The sequence below is a fragment of the Erpetoichthys calabaricus genome, chromosome 1 (genome assembly GCF_900747795.2).
Source record: "Erpetoichthys calabaricus chromosome 1, fErpCal1.3, whole genome shotgun sequence".
In the NCBI taxonomy this organism is placed as follows: Eukaryota; Metazoa; Chordata; class Cladistia; order Polypteriformes; family Polypteridae; genus Erpetoichthys; species Erpetoichthys calabaricus.
This window is the reverse complement of record NC_041394.2, coordinates 7,805,250-7,824,654: the sequence shown is the minus strand read 5'-3', so window position 1 is coordinate 7,824,654 and position 19,405 is coordinate 7,805,250. Positions and strand designations below refer to the sequence as shown.

Sequence of the window (19,405 nt, the reverse complement as noted above, 5' to 3'; positions counted from 1 at the left end):
TCATGGGACCTTGCCACCCACCACATTGCCCCTCTCTCAGCTGAGCCCCGTGGGGCTCATCCGCACATCCCGCGAGGGTCTCTCCTCTGCAGGATAGGGAGTCAGCATCCTTGTATCCACGGCTCCGCCCTGTGGGAATATAAACAACAGGTCTGGGGGTGCTGCCCTGATGGCCCTGCCACTCGGACATCCTCTCTGGACAACACCTCCAGACGTGGCCGCAGTTATAGTACTACCGACCCTCTCCAGTTCAACCCTTGCGGGAGTGGAAGCAGGCAGGAAACCCCTGCCTCTTTGCCCGCTCAGCTGAGGGCTCATGACTTCTCCACCCCATCTGCAGCGTAACCCTCCCTCAAACAGACGGGCTTACGCTGCGCTTTGTCAGGAGTTCCCAGTTTCTTTCTCCGGGTCCTCCACTTTCTCTGGGGTGCACTGATGGTCTGGGTCAATCTATGGGAGGAAGAGGGACACCTCGCTGTCTGCACCCCTTTAGAACATTTGTGGAAGGGGCATCCCGGCCGGGTCCACCACACACTCCATGTGTCTATAGTACCAATCCCAATTTTCTTGAAATTTTATGAAAAAGGGGTAACTTAGACCCCTTGTATTCCATTAGGGGGTGAACCCCTGGAGTCAGTTGACATGTCATTCACCCCTTCAAGTCCTTCTGATTATCATTGCTGAGGAAATCTGTTGGTTTACTCTTTTTCATAAGGGTATAATTTACTACACAAAATATATTCTTTTTGTTCTTCCTAGAACAACTAATCCAAGTTTGTGACATCACCATAAAAAGACAGCAATGCAAGAACATCCTGGTCCTCTTTTAAATCTGTCCCCATATGTCCTAGTTGGTCTAACTGGTGATTCAAACGATTAGCTGTCTTTATGATCTTAACCTTGTTCCATACATGTCTAGGTTTGTCAGCACATATATATAACTGCCAAAAACTGAACGGGATGAAAATGCCTAGGAGAACAATTTCTAATTTTGTGAACACGATATTAGGCCTGTTAATTTTAGGCTTTCCTCTAAGATCCATCCATCCACCCATTATCCGACCCGCTGAATCCGAACACAGGGTCACGGGGGTCTGCTGAAGCCAATCCCAGCCAACACAGGGCACAAGGCAGGAACCAATCCCGGACAGGGTGCCAACCCACCGCAGGACACACACACACACACACACACCAAGCTAACACTAGAGCCGATTTAGAATCACCAATCCACCTAACCTGCATGTCTTTGGACTGTGGGAGGAAACCGGAGCGCCCGGAGGAAACCCACTCAGACACAGGGAGAACATGCAAACTCCACACAGAGAGGACCTGGGAAGCGAACCCAGGTCTCCCAACTGGTCTCACTACCCACTGCACCACCGTGCCGTCCTTTTCCTCTAAGATGAAACGTCCTATTTCGTGAGTATCCAGTAGCCACCTGCAGTGATTTCAGCATCTTCTTCTCAGTTAAAAGTTCACTTAGTGCTCTTTCTGTTAAATCCTTCCTTCCGTGAGGCTCTGTCACAGAATAATAGAATAATCCCTTTTTAATATGGTAGCCATTTAAAATCGATATTACAGGTGATGCTATCTGTTACATTTTATTTTTATTCACTTTTGTCTCACAGTAGCTACCCTTGCTATTCTCATGTCTACAGCTAATTAAGGCTTTTAACTGTACGGCTTTGAAAGTGTAATATTTCACTCGCCGCCACAGGCCACTTTCTCATCTTTATGTTAATGACCTCCACACCATTAATGCTGTGTGCTGATTGTTTTGAGCTCCACTGTCCTTTAGTTCTTCTGCTGGATGTCCTGTACTCCTAAACCTCCCATCCACATGCAGTTAGTGGTCTGCTTCATTGCAGACTCTCCCCACATGGAGGCCCTTGAGGTTTCATGCTTGGTGTGTAACTCCATTTAATTTTCCACAGACACAGCATACTTACACATTACTGAACGTGAATAAAGTTATTCTATATTACTAGTACTATAGTACTTTGTTATGCTTCACTCGGTATTCTATCCCTCAAAATAAAGGTCAGACATTTATCTTATTTGAGAATATAATTAAGGCTTGCACATATTTTTCAGCAGATTTGCAAAATTCAGTAGTGTTTTTATTTCCATACATGTTGTGTGTGATGGAAGTGGGGTGCCAGTGAGCCCCAAACCCCAAACATGACTACACAAATACAGTCCCAGGTTCAAATAAATGGTGATTTATGACAAAGTACCTCAGTATCAGCACAGAGCACAGGTTTTCTCTCCTCTCAATGCTACATTGCTCTCCTCCAGTCAAGTGTTGCCTTCCTTCCTTCCAGCTGTGACTTGCCTGGATGAGGGAGTGTGGTCCCTATTATTTATAGATAGATAGATAGATAGATAGATAGATAGATAGATAGATAGATAGATAGATAGATAGATAGATAGATAGATAGATAGATAGATAGATAGATAGATAGATAGATAGATAGATAGAAAGAAAGGTGCTATGTGATACTTTATTAATCCCAAGGGGAAATTCACATACTCCAGCAGCAGCATACTGATAAAGAACAATACTAAATTAAACAACAACAACAACATTTATTTATATAAAAAATAACAGACAAAGTAAGAAATTAAAATAAGACAACATTAATTAACATAGAATGTTAAAGAGTATATAAAGAATGATAACAATGCATGTATACAGACAGTCAATACCTTTGTAAAATGTTAAAGTTTACCCCCCGGTGGAATTGAAGAGTCGCATAGTGTGGGGGAAGAATGATCTCCTCAGTCTGTCAGTGGAGCAGGACGGTGACAGCAGTCTGTCGCTGAAGCTGCTCCTCTGTCTGGAGATGATCCTGTTCAGTGGGTGCAGTGGATTCTCCATGATTGATAGGAGTCTGCTCAGCGCCCGTTGCTCTGCCACAGATGTCAGACTGTCCAGCTCCGTGCCTAAAATAGAGCCTGCCTTCCTCACCAGTTTGTCCAGGCGTGAGGCGTCCCTCTTCTTTATGCTGCCTCCCCAGCACACCACTGCATAGAAGAGGGCGCTTGCCACAACCGTCTGATAGAACATCTACAGCATCTTATTGCAGATGTTGAAGGACGCCAGCCTTCTAAGGAAGTATAGTCGGCTCTGTCCTCTTTTGCACAGATCATCAGTATTGGCAGTCCAGTCTAATTTATCATCCAGATGCACTCCCAGGTATTTATAGGTCTGCACCCTCTGCACACAGTCACCTCTGATGATCACGGGGTCCATGAGGGGCCTGGTCCTCCTAAAATTACCCCTTTTATACAATATGCAAACTTTTCAGGCAAGATGTAGCCAAAAGAAGGGGTCGTTTTGCTTGACATTTTAATGGCAAAACATTATACTTTAATTATACCAATAGGGATACTGATGATTTTAAGCAGTTAAAAAAATTGAGTCATTGTTTGGTCACACCGGTGGAAACAGCCCAAAAATCAGGAATTTGCTACATAGTCAGAAGTTTATACTTAGAAAGTGATAAAGATGCCTTTTTATGTCCAGAAGAGAGAACGTTGTTCTTTAAGTGGTTTTTACAGAAATATGCAAGGTCGGGTTGATCCACACATTGTTTTCATTTTGTAACAGGTAAGCAAACATTAAAGAAGACACATCTGTCCTTTATGGAAAAAAAAGTGTGTATCACAATTTTCTTGGGAAAACAGAGATGAAGAACTGTGAGGAACCAGTTGAGGAGTTTCTCTCTTCCTACCTCCAGTAGTGCCTGGTGTCAAAATGCCTTTAAAAATCCATTTCCTACATTCTCATTTGGATTTTTTTTCCTTACGAACATGGGAACGGTCTCTGATGGACATGGGGAGAGTTTCCACCGGGACATCACTCAAATCGGTATATGTTATAGCGGAAAGTGGAATGAGTCTATGTTAGCAGACAGATGGGAGTGTGTCCAACATGACGTCATCACTGCAATGGGGTAAAAGGTCGGTGTCGTACACGTCGTGGCCTGTTTTTATGATCGATGACCTGCTAGTTTAAAACTTGCCCACCACACTTCACTGACAAGAAGTATTGGAAAGGCAATCAATGAATCATTCATCCAGGACTGTACGTGAACTAATCAGTGTTCTGTTCTTTTGCATTTATTTTAACTCATGCACTGCAGTACTGCTTTCTACCTGAAATGCTTTTTTGTTTTATTAATTAGTTCAATTTTACTGATAAGATTTAAACTCAAATATGTTTATTAGAACATTAGAAGACATTCAGCCCAACAAAGCTGGCCATTTCATTCCACCTAATTTCTGCAAAATCATCATCAAGTAAAGTTTTGAAGGTCCTAATGTCCTACTGTCTTCTGATAGATAGATAGATAGATAGATAGATAGATAGATAGATAGATAGATAGATAGATAGATAGATAGATAGATAGATAGATAGATAGATAGATGTGAAAGTCAGTATATAATATATAGTAGAATGGTCGATCCCGCTGCAATAAATAGCCTTGGTATTCCTGTTTCGAGTTGGCTTTGCTAAAGTACTGAGACTCAGCCTCGTCTTTGGGGTACAAGACAGCGAGTCACACGTCACACAATATTGTTTTTAAAATATTGAGATTGACAGATGGCTTGTGGCATTGTGCGCAGCTATCCAGTGGCTGTACTGACCTGTAGTGTTGAAGAAGGCGCTGAGTTAGAAGGCAAAGCTCTTAATTTACCAGTCAACGTACATCCCTACCCTCACCTATAATGCTGAACATTGATAGGCTGGTGATCACACTTTGGGACACTCTTCAGCATGTCGTCCCTTTGGGGGGAGCCCCAAAAGCAGTTTAGAAACCATACAACATGAATATGCCATCAGCCAAACACCCCATTCAAACTCAGAGTGGTGAGTGCACACACTCACACACACACATATGCGCCTACACCTGTTTTGAACCTGCACGCTCCAGGACTTCCTATTACTTACTAAAATCGCACTTTGCCCCGGACCTCTTATCACACACCTCTCCCCACAAACTTCACAACCCAACCATCCCAGTACAACTGGTGGCCAACGTCCATGGTGTGCACTTAAACCATAAAATAATAACAGCACTAAAACACAGCCTGAGCCCACTTTGTAAAACAGGATATTACAAGAATCAAAACTTTAAAGGATAATAAAATCAGCAATAAATAAATAGTCCATTAAAAGTTCGTAATTCTAAAAAAGCCCTCTTCAGGTTTGGGTGCGTGGGTTTATAAAACAGACACAAATCCCTTTTGCTGTTTCTTCTCTACACTTTCTTCCTCACTGCCTCTGGCTAATCCCACTGCTGCCACCATCTGTGGCAGTCAACGCTGGCCACACGACCCCTAGTTCTTTTTCTGTAACCTCTGTGCTTTTTTCCTTTTATTTTTCTCTGCTTTTTTATTCTCCCAGTTCTGCCGTGCATTTTAGGTGCTGTCCTCCACTTGCTCCGAGGTGTAAATGAAGCACTTGAGTAACCTGTTTTTGCATTTGCACATGAGTATGCAATCAGCCAAGCACCCCAATCAATTTCAGAGCGGTTCAGGTATGCTCACACATGTCACCTAGGGATGTCTTAATCATAGATAGCCCCCCCCCCCCCCCCCCCCCCCCGGGCAAAGTAGTGCGCTGGGACTCCTATTTTGATAGCAAAACAGAAACATACAATGGGTATCAGAAACATCATGGGCCTCTATGCTCCTAGGGCCCATTGTGCCCACACATTAAGACGTCCCTGCATGCACCGGAGCCTGCACACTTTGGGACCCGCGATTATTTATTAAGTTATCATCGCCGCTGACCTCTTATCACACACTGGTAAAGAGCTGGTTATCCGGCTAACTGTGATGAACGTTATTTTGATTATTGACATTGGTGGTGCCATGCATTGTAAAGTAAAAAGGTGTAGGCAACTGGCTTGCTAAAAGGATTGTGAGGGTAAATAATGATATTTAAAAACAAAATGTCATTCATACCATAATAGAATAAGCACGGGGGAGAGTGATGTGTGGAAGGAAAATCGAGCCAAATGTTCATAGGTCCTAGCAGCTGTCATCGACTATCGCACACCTCATCAATCAAGCCAAACAAAGCAAGCGTTCCTTAACAATTCCTAATAGTTGTTCAGCAGGCCCAGTCTGCTTTAGATTAGCTTTTACTGTTTTTGACACAGAATACTGCATTGATTTTGTGTTCTTTCTGCCCTTTTTACAGAACATTCCAAGTCGTGTTGTCCTACTGGAATCGACGTGGTGGCCAGTACGACTTGTTTGTCTTACCCCCAAAATGGACGTTCCTTCTCTTTTCCTATAACCCCTATGAAACACAAAGACTTTTAAAGTAAACTGCATTTGCACTGAGCTCACTCCCCGACACCACCTTTGATCACTGACTTTAAAGCACCTACAGCCTTTTATGTTTGCTTCAGATCGGACTAGCCATATATTTCCAAGCTCTACAACACTACTGGACTGGATAGGAGGACACAGCAGCAGGTGAGTTGTGACTTTCCAAAGGCATGGCAGTTATGTAGGATTAGAAAAATGTTCAAAGAAACTTGTGATGCAAAATGTGCATACAGTGGATGTGGAAAGTTCTGTGACCCCTTTACTTTATGCACAATTCATTGTGCTGTAGATTTAATTTTAAACGGTGTGGTGGTTGAGGGAAGAAGGGTACAGATTAGGATGCTAATACAGCTCTGCTTGTGTAGTAAGGTAGCATTCAAACAAAAATAACGTACGATGGTGTGAAATAACCACAAAATAGCTGCCACGTAGTGAAGTGGCCTCGATTGTCAGGCGTCTGGTAGTGATGCACTTTCTCATAAAGGAGGTTCTCTCTCAGGATCGTCTCCTTGGATAAAAAAACGCCTCCATTCAGGTGGCTGTCCTTTTTAAATCTCTGCGACCTTAAGGGACGGAGTCAATTGCCCTCACTGGGCTGTGGAGGAAAAACATGACACAGCTGTTAGTGGCTGCGCCCCCTCTCGGCACTAAGTGGTACTACATACCAGGGAAGATCTTGGATGGTGATCCTCAGACGTGCATGCGTGACAATGGATATATTTATGTTTTACTCATAATGACAAAGTGAAGATGTTGCCACACACTTGTGCATGGGAGGCAGCTAAAGGGCTTGAAGGAGGGTAATTCCCAGCCAGACCGGGATGTAGCAGAGTGCACTGACTCTTTTTTATCGCTGTTCTACAGACCATTCACGGGAAATTCCGCCTGGTCCCGATGACATCAAGTCTGCTTCCGACCCCTTTGACGTCACTTCTGGGTCTGAGCCTATGGATGAAGACCCTTCTAGGTCCAGCCACCTCCGATGTCATATTTGGGCCCCAGCCTATGAATGAAGACCTTTCTGGTTCTGACCCCCCTGATGTTGTTTCCTATATTGGCCTTTAAAAGCCACCACCTTTCCCCTATCCCCTCAGTTCTATTTTGGACTCTGAATCGTGCACCTCAGTGCTATCATTTTTTTCAATTTTGCATCCAGGAAACAATATATGGGTGGCTGCCCCAAACCTTGTTATGGCTCTTGGTCGAGGTTGTGACAACATGTTTTCAGAAATTTCTTATTCATGGAAATAGTGTGACCTTTTTTGCTCTGGCACTCCAAATTCTGGTCAGGTGCATCCTTTTGGTTTAAATTATCATTGAGATGTGGAGAGAACTTAATTGGAATCCATCAATAGAAATTAAATTAAATGGACACACGAAAAAAAAAAAGGTTTTGAACAGCCACCCATATGCTTGAATCCTGGCCGCAAAAGGCAACATAGGTTGCCTGGATGTGTACAGAGTTGAATTCAAAACAGAACTGTCTACAAGATGGAGGTTGTCTTGTTTTTAAAGCAGGAAGTGATGTCATCAGGGGCCAGAACCAGAAGTGGCATTCTTAGGACCGGAACCGGAAGTGATGTCCTCTGGCCTGGAGCCAGAAGTGACGTCCTCAAGACCAGGACCAAAAGAGATATCCTTCTGGGACCGGAACCAACATCATCAGAATCGGGCAGAATTTCCCGTGTTTGGTCTGCAGAAATAAAAGAGGAAGGTTTACTACACCCCATCACCCCCCGGCCTGGCGTGGAATTACCTATTTTTGGTCCTACTAGCTGCCTTCCATACACACGTGTGTGACAACATCATTTAGAAAGGCACACATATAAATGAGTATAGAAGGTACAACAATTCACACTGCATATCAGGACAAAAACCAAGTCATGAAGTCCAAGGAACTCTCTGTAGACCTCCATAACCAAACTGTGGTGAGGTACAGATCAGGGCAAGGGGAAAAACATATCTCTAAAGCTTTGAGTGTTCCCATGAGCACAGTGGCCTCAATAACTGTGAAATGGAAGAAGTCAGGAATCCACCAGGACTCTTCCTAGAGTTGGCCGTCAGGCCAAACAGAGTAACCTGGCAAGGAGCGCCTTAGTCAGAGAGGTGAACAAGAACTTAATGGTCACTCAAACAGAGCTTTAGAACTTGTTGGAAGGATCACCATCTCAGTTGCACTAAATCATTCAGGTGTTCATGGAGTGATCACCTCCCACCCAGAGTTTGCCAAATGGAATTCATAGGACTTTAAGAGCATTAGATTAAATATCCTCTTATCTGATGAGATAGACATTGATCTCTTCGGGCAGAACTCTAAGCAAGCACTATGTCTGGTGAAGACCAGGCACCGCTCATCAACTGCCTAATACCATCCCTATGGTGAAGTATGGTGGTAGCCACATCATGCTATGTCGGGGGCTTCTCAGCATGCAGGGACAGGGAGATTGGATAAAATTGAGGGAAGGATGAATGCAGCCAAGTACAGAGAGATCCTGGAAGAAAACTCGCTCCACAGTGCATACGACCCCAGACTGGGGCGACAGTTGACCATGACAATGTCCCGAAGTTAAGCACCTTGAGCATGGGAAAGGTGCTATGGAAATAAAATGGATTATTGTTATGTATACAGCCAAGACAATGCTGACATGTTGTTGGGGTAGTCTGTGATGGTCCTTCAGTAAAGCCCAGACTTAAACCCCATAGAGAATATCTATGGAGGGACACGAAGATGGCCGTTTACAGCTGCCTCCCATCTAATCTAATGGAGTTTGAGAGGATCTGCCAGGAAGAATTGGATAAACTAGCCAAATTCAGGTATGCAGAAGCTGGAGTTGCTGCCAAATAAGTGCCTATAAAGTAATGAATTAAGAGTCTGAATATTTGCATAAATGAGAGATTTCAGTGTTTGATTTTGAATAAATCTGCAAACCTTCTGCAAACAATTTTTCACTTTGTTATTATGGGCTATTAAATGCATATTGATTGGCGCTCAATGGCAAATGTGACCATATAAAATCTGCAATGCAATAAAAGCGTGTAGAAAGTGAAGGGGTCTGAAGTCGTCCCGAGTCCACTGCATTTGAATGGTATGAACCTTAAAAAACCCACCGGCTGTAGCATTTGGCTTCAGAGGCCCAGCACAGGTGCTCACTTTCTACCCTCAGTCCATCCTGGCTTAGACTTCAGCAGACTCGTATTAAAAGTTAATTGCATGCAGGCACTCCAAGATGAAATAGAACCTCATTTTTTTCCTTGTTACTGAATTATTAAGTTACATTTAATTGAAATTGTTTGCATTTGCAGTATGAGAGAATAATTCATTTTTACTGCTGTATGTGTATAATGGAAGTAAAACAAGTGCCAGTTATTAATGAATTTGGCTATGCAAATAACTTTCAAAGGATTTATAGTAAATCCGTATCTGGAATATCAGCTTGCATAATGTAGGGAAAATGTTTAAAAGTTATTAACTATGTAATGTACTGAGCTGATGTTGTTCAAGAAATTTCTATATTTTATTCAGTTCTGCCACTTTTTGCAGCGACGTCATCAGGTTCCCAACTGATCTGAATTGGTCTCCATTATTCATACTTCCTTTGTGCTGACTTTTGCCTTAAAAGATGAACTTTTGAGTTTGTTGATCTTCTTCATGCTATTCTGAAGACCAAAACAGACGCTAAAGGATTTTTATGGAATATAAAACGTGATTTTCTGAATATGAAATGTGATTTTCTGAAAAGTGACAGTTCATTGTCTCATCAGTCTTTTAATTTGCATACTGGTTTCCCTTATTTGTGTTAGATCACTCGTTTGATTTTTGTAACATTTTGTAATGTTTGAACCTCAGGGTAATTTTACAGGATTCAAGGCAGGAGATTCAGTTCATCGTAGGACTCACTCATACATGCAACCATAAAGAAGCAAACATGACTTCATCAAGGATGCCAAGCAGGCCATCCCAGATTTTGCTGTTCAGGGCTACAAACTCCAGTTCTTCTTCGACAGTTCTCAGGGATTCCCAAGATAGCCGAGAGATGTAATCCCTCTGGTGTGTCCTGGGTCTGCCATGGGGTCTTAACTCAATGAGATCCCCAGAGCAGCTCTAGTGGAAGCCACCACAGGCCAAAGCCTTATAACATGCCCAAACCACAAGTGTAGAAAAATGCTGTATGGTGTGAGAAGAACTGATTGATTGATGTTACTCAGTCAGTTAACACTAGAATCCCTGAAGCCTACAAAAAAACTTGTAATACTGGGCTACCTTAAGTCCCTGAGAGATGAGACTTTGTGCCAAGAGATTTAACCACAACTGGGGCCGTATATAAAAGACAATGAGTAGATGACAAAGTAGAACATCATAAAGAGGTTCAAAAACGTTGGTGCGATACACATGGAGAGCAGGTTAAAGATAATGAAAGTACTAAAAATTGAAAGTCTCAAAAAAATGATAGTAAAGATTGCATTAGTGCAAACAAATGGAAATAATTACTCAGTGAAATAACGGTACAGCAAAAAGAGTTTGAATATATTGTTCAGATTTAAAGTTTAAGTCGGAGACTTGTAGATCATCTAATTCGTGTTGCTATCAGGGAAAAGTAGTGTTTCCTCTCTGTATCCTCGAGAATTTGAAATCCACATGTGTGAAATCCACATACGCGAGCGGTAGAGATGCAAAGTGGTTGGCACATAGCGCAGGCCCGGGGGTTGGCGAGTGAAGCAGGCGGGGGGCAAAGCTCCCTAGTCTATATATGTAGTCATGACTCACAAACATTGCATTTTAACAATAGAGCCTCCATGAGTAGTAATGCCACAGAGGCACATTCCTATGTGCTGTTGCCGTGTGATGCAAATGTAACGCCTCATATCCAACGTTAGTGCAGCGGAAATGACATCAAACAGAGAGAGACACCCCCTCCCCTTTAATACTGTATATATCAATTTGCTTAACACTAGAATCCCTGAAGCCTACAAAACAAGTCGTTATCCCAGACCACCTTAAATACAATACAATACAATACAATTTATTTTTGTATAGCCCAAAATCAGACAGCCCCCCAGCCTTGACTCTCTAAGAAGACAAGGATCCCCCAAAAAAAAACCCTTGTAGGGAAAAAATGGAAGAAACCTTGGGAAAGGCAGTTCAAAAAGAGACCCCTTTCCAGGTAGGTTGGGCATGCAGTGAGTGTCAAAAAGAAGGGGGTCAATACAATACAATACAATACAATACACAGAACAGAACAAATCCTCAATACAGTATAAAAATAAAAATTTTAGAAGTACAGAGCAGAATTTAACAGTAGATAATATCACATAATATGATTTGGATTTGTTTAGAGTCCTGGAGACCTCATCCATCAAGCTGCCTCCCCCATTTGGCCATTCCACGGCTGAAACAGTGCTGGGCCAGCCAATCCAATAAAAGGACCCCTGTTTCCCACGATTCCTGCGATCCTCCATCAGGAATTACTTTACCTTAGGCAGGCAAATCCCTTCACACCTCTCCATCACCATCTTTTGTTTTGTAAATGTGTCAATCAGCACAAGCAGAAAGCAGCCTGCTATCCCATCAGCCCACCAACTCAGCTGAAGTTCTCCCAGCTCAAGTCTGTTTATCATGATATGAGGTGCCTGGAGTTGTAGAGGGTAAATAATACAGTATATTATTATTTTGAATACATGCATTTCTTGTGTGTTCCGTGTCTACAAAGATCTGGGTAAGAGTAGGACGAAAGGAAATGCAGAGAAATGCTGAACACATACCTAAAGTAGAAACTTTTTCCATTTTATATTAATAATGATGTGAAGTGTATAATGTGTGAAGGCTTTAGTCCAAATATCAAATAAACGTGCACGTTTATTCAAGAATATAATCAAAGGAAAAAAAATCATTCAATTTACATGTTGCTGTCAATGAGTTAAAAGACCAAGCTAAAATGTCAATCGACAAAAACAAATACATATTCTCGATGGTGAAGAGATAAGAACTGCTGCCTTATAACCGAAAGGTTGCAGGTTCGAGATCGGGCACTTTGCATTTTGTGTAGTGAGCTGCTATTATTATTACTACAATATAATAAAATATACATTAGATTTGAGTCTGTAACACCCGGTGTAAATTTTGGCTACTTGTAAAAGTTAGCGCTTGTTTTTTTATTATTCGGTTTTATTCTGTCAGTGACGTTCACGTGGCACAACGAACTTGCCTCTCCCTCTCTGAGTTGATGCCATTTATCTCCATTCTTTTCACATGAGCAGTGATGACCACAGTTGGTACTTGATTGATTCTACTCAGAACTATTTGTTGTACCAGCAATCAAAGATATGATGTCCAGTGACCGCTATCAGACTGGACAAAGGCAGGACTGTAACAACAGACAGCTTCTTCACAGCGATTTCGCCGGCTAATTGACTGCTGCACTGCAATGCAGCTCTACTTGGCACCATAAAGTAAAATGGGACTTCCACCTGCAGCTAAAGTCACTTCAGTGCGCGAGCAAAAAGAAGAAGTCTGTCTGCATTTTCAGCAGCCTGCACCATAACGTGGAGTACAAGCAAGGAGGTGTACAATTTTTAAACATAGTTCATGGCAAAAGTCCACTTTAAACACTTTCGCCATGGAGATAGACTATTTTCACAAATAACCCAGGTACACTTGCTGCAATAGCCCAAATACTACAATTTATTTATAACAAGGGAAAGATAGAAGATGGATATATAGATGAAGGACAATAACAAACAACACAAAACATTAAATCAGTATAACTTATTTAAATTTTTCCCCTCTGAAAGAAAATGGCTCATAACTTATGAATGCTATCTCTTGGTTTAGATAGAACTGTTTCGCTTTTAAACAAAATGGCACACAACTTAAGAAATGTGATCTTTCTATTCATGTGGTCAAAATGGATCATTTCTTTAGCTAGTTATTAAGCTTTGTAACCACAAGGGGGCATCACTAATCCCAAACCATAGACATAATGTCACCCAACACAATTCTGTGTTCAAATAAAAAAATTTTATTTGGCACCAACACTTTTCTAATTAAATGCCAGCCAAATACACAGGTATACACATATTCTCTTGCTATTTTGACTCCTTGAGGTGAGGCTGCAGGCTTCTTTCAAACTGGACCCTGCACAGCTTCCAGTATCCTGGCATTGGTCACCACTTCCACATCAGGCAGGAAACTGAGGAAGTCCACCCCTGGCAGGGTTGTACTTCAGAACTCCACATCCCATGCCAGCCTATGGGTGTCTCAATTTGGTTCAGCCATGTTAACACTTTCACCTGTCATGTGGGGGAGCGAATCGCTCCTGGAACTCATGTTCACCCAATCCATTTATGATCTTAATCTACATGCCAGGATGAAGAATGTAAGGTATTCCAGCTGGGTTGAGTCACAACTCCCACTACTGTTCCACTATGCCCTCTATTCCAGGCAAAATCATCCTCCTTCCTTGTTGGGATACCTGTCCTTCCTCACCGGCACTAACAGCATGTATTGCCTTCACCATGTTGTTCATTTGCTCACAGCTAGTCTGCAGTTCATTATCCTCCACATACAGTTTCTGTGTGCTTATGTATGCTTGTGAGATTCTGATCTGAACGTTACTACTGGATTTAGGAAGAAACTCATTGCAGCTAAAGATTCATTATTCATGGACGTTATTATGTTTCAGCTACTGTGATAGCATTATCATAATACATTAGTTAGCTTTATCCTAATTGCTGAGTTAGGATTAGACAAATGGCCTCTTCAGAACACATGGGTTGATTGTGCGCAGGTGTTTTCTTGTGGGAAGAACAATTCTCCCATTTGTTTCAGAAACAGGATCAGGACCACCACCTGAATGAAAGCCCTGCTGTAGGTAGCACTGGTCTGCGTTCATCAATAAAGACAACAAACTTCCCTTCACCAGCCTGCTTGAGGCACCACTGTGGGCATGTGCAGTGGTGACTATAAGGAACTGGCAGTAATGCCAGAGGAATGAGTGACTGAAATCCTGCTACAAGATGATGATAATGTATGGTCTGAATTGCCACTTCTGGTGGCAGAGTGATTCTGATACACAGTACTGTGCTATTCAGTCTGCTACAGACTCCCTTCCAATTTGTCTGTCTTGATGCGCATCCTTAGTTGCCTCTCTGTCTCCACCGTTTCCATTTGTCACCAATAAGGATTCACACCACTCAACAACTCATTCAAGTTGCTTTATGCAGGTGTGGAAACCAAGGGGACCTCTAGCAGCACCCACCCTGACACAGAGAGGCAGAGACACGAGTTTGCCACACAACACACATTTATTCACGCGGGAAGCTTTTCTTGCTCCCCACAGCAGCACAACACAAATAAACAGCACCAAAGCCCAGTCCTTTTCTTCTCTCTTTCTTCAACTCCACTCCTTTCCCAGCAAGCTTCGTCCACCTCCTCCTGACTCTGGCCATTGACTACTGGCCCCTTTTATAGGACACCCAGAAAGATTCCAAGTGTCCAACGACCTTATTCCGGCCGCACTTCTGGATGTGGCAGAAGTGGTGCCAAATAGGGCCTAGTAAACAATCGGGCGCCCCCTGGCAGTGGCCACAGGCCAAACCTGTGGCCGTGCTGCAAGCCAAGGGCTTGCCCTCCATTTGTCCGGGGTAGACAATGTCCTGAAAAAGTTCTCTCCACCTGTCCTTCCATTGTCGAGATGTCCCAGCCAGGTAAGGGCCCTTGCCATCCGCCACAGCAGGCAACTTTATGAATGTGCTCAAACACCCTTAATTGCACAAACAGTACATAATAACATCTACCAGACATGAAGGACACTTCAAAGAGTGGCACTGTACACCATGTAGTGACACAATGGTGTGTTATAATGCTGTGGGCACCCCATTGTTTGCAGTGGGGAGTCCTTTGTTGTACTTTGCATCTCAGTGTGATGCTCCACTGGCCTTGGCATTTTAAACCAAACATTGCCTTCCCTCAGTCTTGTCCACATTGTATTACAGTGGTATGAATTCAATTTCTTTTAGGTTTTGGGTTTGGGAAGCTGTTCAGAGATTCCAAAAATGAGTGTGAACTGCTGGTGCGGACAGTTTAATAATCAAACCATCATGCTGCTTGTTATTTACATATATATTCCATATAATATTTGTAAAGATCAGGCTGGAGATTCAGGGCCTTGTGACTGGTGTAAGAGATGGCCGGCAGCTCAACCCGGAAGGGTTGCCCCTAAGATGGAAGGATGGAGGAAGGCACTGCCTCCCCCAAGCCGCTAGATGGCAGCCCCCCTGGACTGCAGTGGTACCCTGGATTCCCGCAGGGCACTATGGCACATGGAGTTCAGACACACAGCATGGCTGGGTGCCGTGGGTGCCGCCAGGAGGAGCAATCAAAGGACCCGGGGACGTATTCTTTCCTTATAACCTGGAAGTATGAGGTAGTCATGAGGACGGAAGCCCCGAGGTACTTCCGGGCTGAAGAAAATCCCAGTTCTTTATGAGACCTGGAAGTGCCAGCCAGTCACGTGGTCTGAAGGACAGAAGCACTTCCGGGTCAAGGACTAATTTAAAGGACTTATGGGAGCCCAGCAAGATGAGCCGGAGTTGGGAGGGAGTGAGACAGAGCTTAGTTGTGCTAATTTTGTTGCTGTTTATTGTGGTGGAGGTGCTTTGGGGCACAATACAAAGAAGAAGAAAGAAAATAAATATCTTCTTGGTGATTTTATCCCATTTCCTGCGTTCTGTCTGTTGGGTAAAGGTGGGCAACAGTGACACCTAGAGTCCACTCTATTACACTGGAGACTGTGCTTTCATGCAAATGAAACAGCTCAGAGAACACAGTAGGGCAGCGATGTGGAGGCCCTGGGAAAAAGGGGTGGAAGAAGTAAGAGAAATAGGATTGAGGGTGGAAGGTACAGGAACAAAAGTGTTCTGACTCTGTGTTGGTAACAGAGAACAGGAGAGAATCCTGTGTGGCAGAAGCACGTGCATGGGCGAGAAGGAGCAGCATGGTGTGTGGGAACAGCTCAGAGTAGAGTGGACCAAGGGTGAAAGAGTGTCATGCTTCTTGGCCACACCACTGAAGCGGGAGACGAGCAGCGTACAGGAGAGCAGTGCGTCCAAGAGAGTAATTAAATGGTTCAGGCATCTCCAATGGCTAGAAAAGTGGAGTGCAGTTGGAAGGCAATTAATAAGGGCTCATCAATGATTCAAACTCCTGAAATGTGTTATGGTGTTGTTCCTCCCTGCCTGTTTTTTGGGTGTTACAATATATATCACCGTCATTTTTATAAACTATATAACGCTTCACCCTACCTCTGACTATACCGCTATAACTCACCATGCTTTTGGTGATGGATTTGATCTGGATAGCAGTTCAACCTTAAACTGCCAGCCCCTCCTGTGGTAATGACAGATTAACCTTCTTAGTGTTAGACTTGAGAGTCACTCAGGCTGTAAAAACAGTGCTAAAAACGTTAGTCCCGAGTGTCACTCGGGCAACAGTATAGACATGTCTGGTGTATGACTCGAGGTTTACTCAGACTGTTAAAATAGCGATAGTGCAGAGCGTTACTCGGACAATGGTATAGACATGTCTTGCGTTATAGTCAGGCCCAAGTGTGACCCAGGCAATGCTGTTGATGTAGTCTTCTTCTAGCATCATAATGGTGTCTTGTAAGAAAATACTCTCATCAGCAGTGATGATGAAGTGAATCCATCTTCAGGCAGTGAATTTGAAGCGAAACCGTGAAACCAAAAGCAATTCTGGGAATCCGAAAGTGACACTCGCCTCACTTGTATATGTACAGTGTGCTGTCCATGTTATTGTTATTATTCATCATTATTATTATTCGCATATTTATTACTTTCTACACTTCTGAAATTTTAGTGTTTTGCATGTTTTACAGTAGAGCGATGAGATTTAATAAAAATGTCATTTTTCAAGTCAAAACATTCACCTCTTTTTATGTTTTTTTAAGAAAAAATATAATGCTAAGCAGGTTAAATAGATAACTAAATTAATACAAAGAAAATGATCCAGCACAACAGACAAAGTGGACAATAAATGTATTAAATAAATTAGACACAAACACAAGAATAAATGGCAGCAATCAGATCGGTCACCGCACACCCCACCACTTCATCACATACAGTATACAAATTACACAAAAGGTAAAATTTTTGTTTTGCTGCAAAGTCTCCTGAATGCACTCTTGCAGAACAATTTTTCATATGACCCAATTTTGATCCACTCGACTGTCCTGTTTCTCTCTGTAGTCGGCTGAAAAAATCTTTGAGGTGGCCATCTCCATTCTGGAAAAGACAATCTCATCTCTGGTGTTGGATAGTCGACGCCTGTATCCTCCACCATAAATCTTGTGTTCAGTATTGTCTTTTTTATCACGCTCCTTTTTAAGAGTAGATTAGTGTCCATTATCATGGCAACCTCCCAGAAATCATTGCAACTCACCGTACCTCATAAAGGTCCACCCTGTTGCTGTCTGCCCAACATGCCTGTTACATTCCTTCCACTTTTATATATGTGCTTGGGCAGAGGCAAAAACAAAGAGACAAAAGACACGCCAGACAATACATTATGTGACAGTGCTACAACTATTTATATAGAGAATATGAGTTTTTACCTCATTTATTCTTAAATGTTTCCAGCTGTTTTGAAAAGTGTTTCACTTTTTATGATTAACTGTTGAAGCGGTTTTATGCCAAGCAACAGAACGACTTTGGAAAGCTGCTCGTGTCACAACATCCCTTAAGGTCCCATTCACTCCTAGTGAAACAATGCAGTGCAAAGTGGGACAATAAAACAATAATACAAAACAAAAGAATTATGTGTAAAGTGTTACTGAAAAGAAGACAGGAATCTGTGCTGACTGCTATTGCAGACTGTTTTGTAATAAACCTAGAACCCACTTGCTGTTTTCAAATGCACAGAACCACTGAACTATGTGATTGTAAATATTTAAAATATTTCTACAAGAAATGTTTTAATTTCATTTGTTATGTGTGTTTCAATAATCAATACTAAAGAATACTGATGCAGTTTTCTACCAAGTTTTTAAATTGAAAATATATAATAATATCAGTAGGGGGCTTAGCAAGGCCCCAAACCCCTGCACGACACAGTCCTGGATTCAAACAGAAAATATTTTTTTTTATTTTACAGTACTTCTAAATCCTTTCCACAAGAGTACAATACACAATCTTAGCATCTTCTTCCACTAATATTATTCTTCTTGTCTCCTTCCACACCTCCTATGTAGTCCTATCCACACGCCTCCAAACTCTGACCACCCATACAGGAAACTTGACTTCTTTTATGTTGGACCGGGAGTAATTCCAGTGCCGCCACATCACATCCAGTAAGTGCTTCTGGGTCAGGCGGACGTTCTTTAAAATGGGGATGGTCTATTCCTGCAGCTCCCCCTGCTGGCAACCCATGGATAGGGCCAGATTAAGAGTTTTATATGCCCTATGATTTTGGTGCCCCCCATATATATCTAAACACCACATGTGTGTACAATAATTTGGTGAATCTCTGTGTAAATTCAAAACACATGGCAATAAAAATATTTGTTACCATATAAAATTATCATGCAAAATTATTTTTTTTTCAAAATATCATACAAAATGCACCCTATAAAGATATGCTATATATTATTGTACATGCCATAAAATTATTGTACATGTACAATAATTATTGCATGTCTGGCAACACTGTGCTACACTGAACGGGACCATTGACATGATCAAGAGTAGAAAATGAGTCTCGGTGGACCGTTTGGCAGTTAGCAGATTCCATTTTTGCTGTATTTCCAAGGTTAATATATATCATTAGCCTCTGTTTTATTATTATTTTCGTTATTGTATACATATGTATGTATTTTGTTTCTTTTAATATGGGAGCCCCTTTTTATGGAACCAGGTTCTGCTGCAACAGTTGCAGTTTTGCAGCAGGTGGTCCATGGGAAATCCGGCAATGGAAAATTTCTGTGGTGCCCCCTTCCACTTAATGCCCTAAGCATGTGTTTATTTTACTTAATGGCTAGTCCAGCTC

The 19,405-nt window shown here is 42.3% G+C and overlaps 1 protein-coding gene across 4 annotated transcripts in view; it reads left to right on the top strand.

Moving 5' to 3' along the window:
- LOC114647026 (leucine-rich repeat and fibronectin type III domain-containing protein 1-like protein) overlaps positions 1-19,405 on the top strand; it is a 636,531-nt gene that overhangs the window by 557,482 nt on the left and 59,644 nt on the right. For 2 of the 4 annotated variants that reach the window (XR_003715451.2, XR_007936295.1), the window contains exon 6: positions 6,215-6,495. The exons of the other annotated variants lie outside the window; for them this stretch is intronic. The gene's annotated coding sequence lies outside the window, so the exon portion shown is untranslated. The remainder of the gene's footprint in view (positions 1-6,214; positions 6,496-19,405) is intronic. 4 annotated transcript variants of the gene reach the window in all.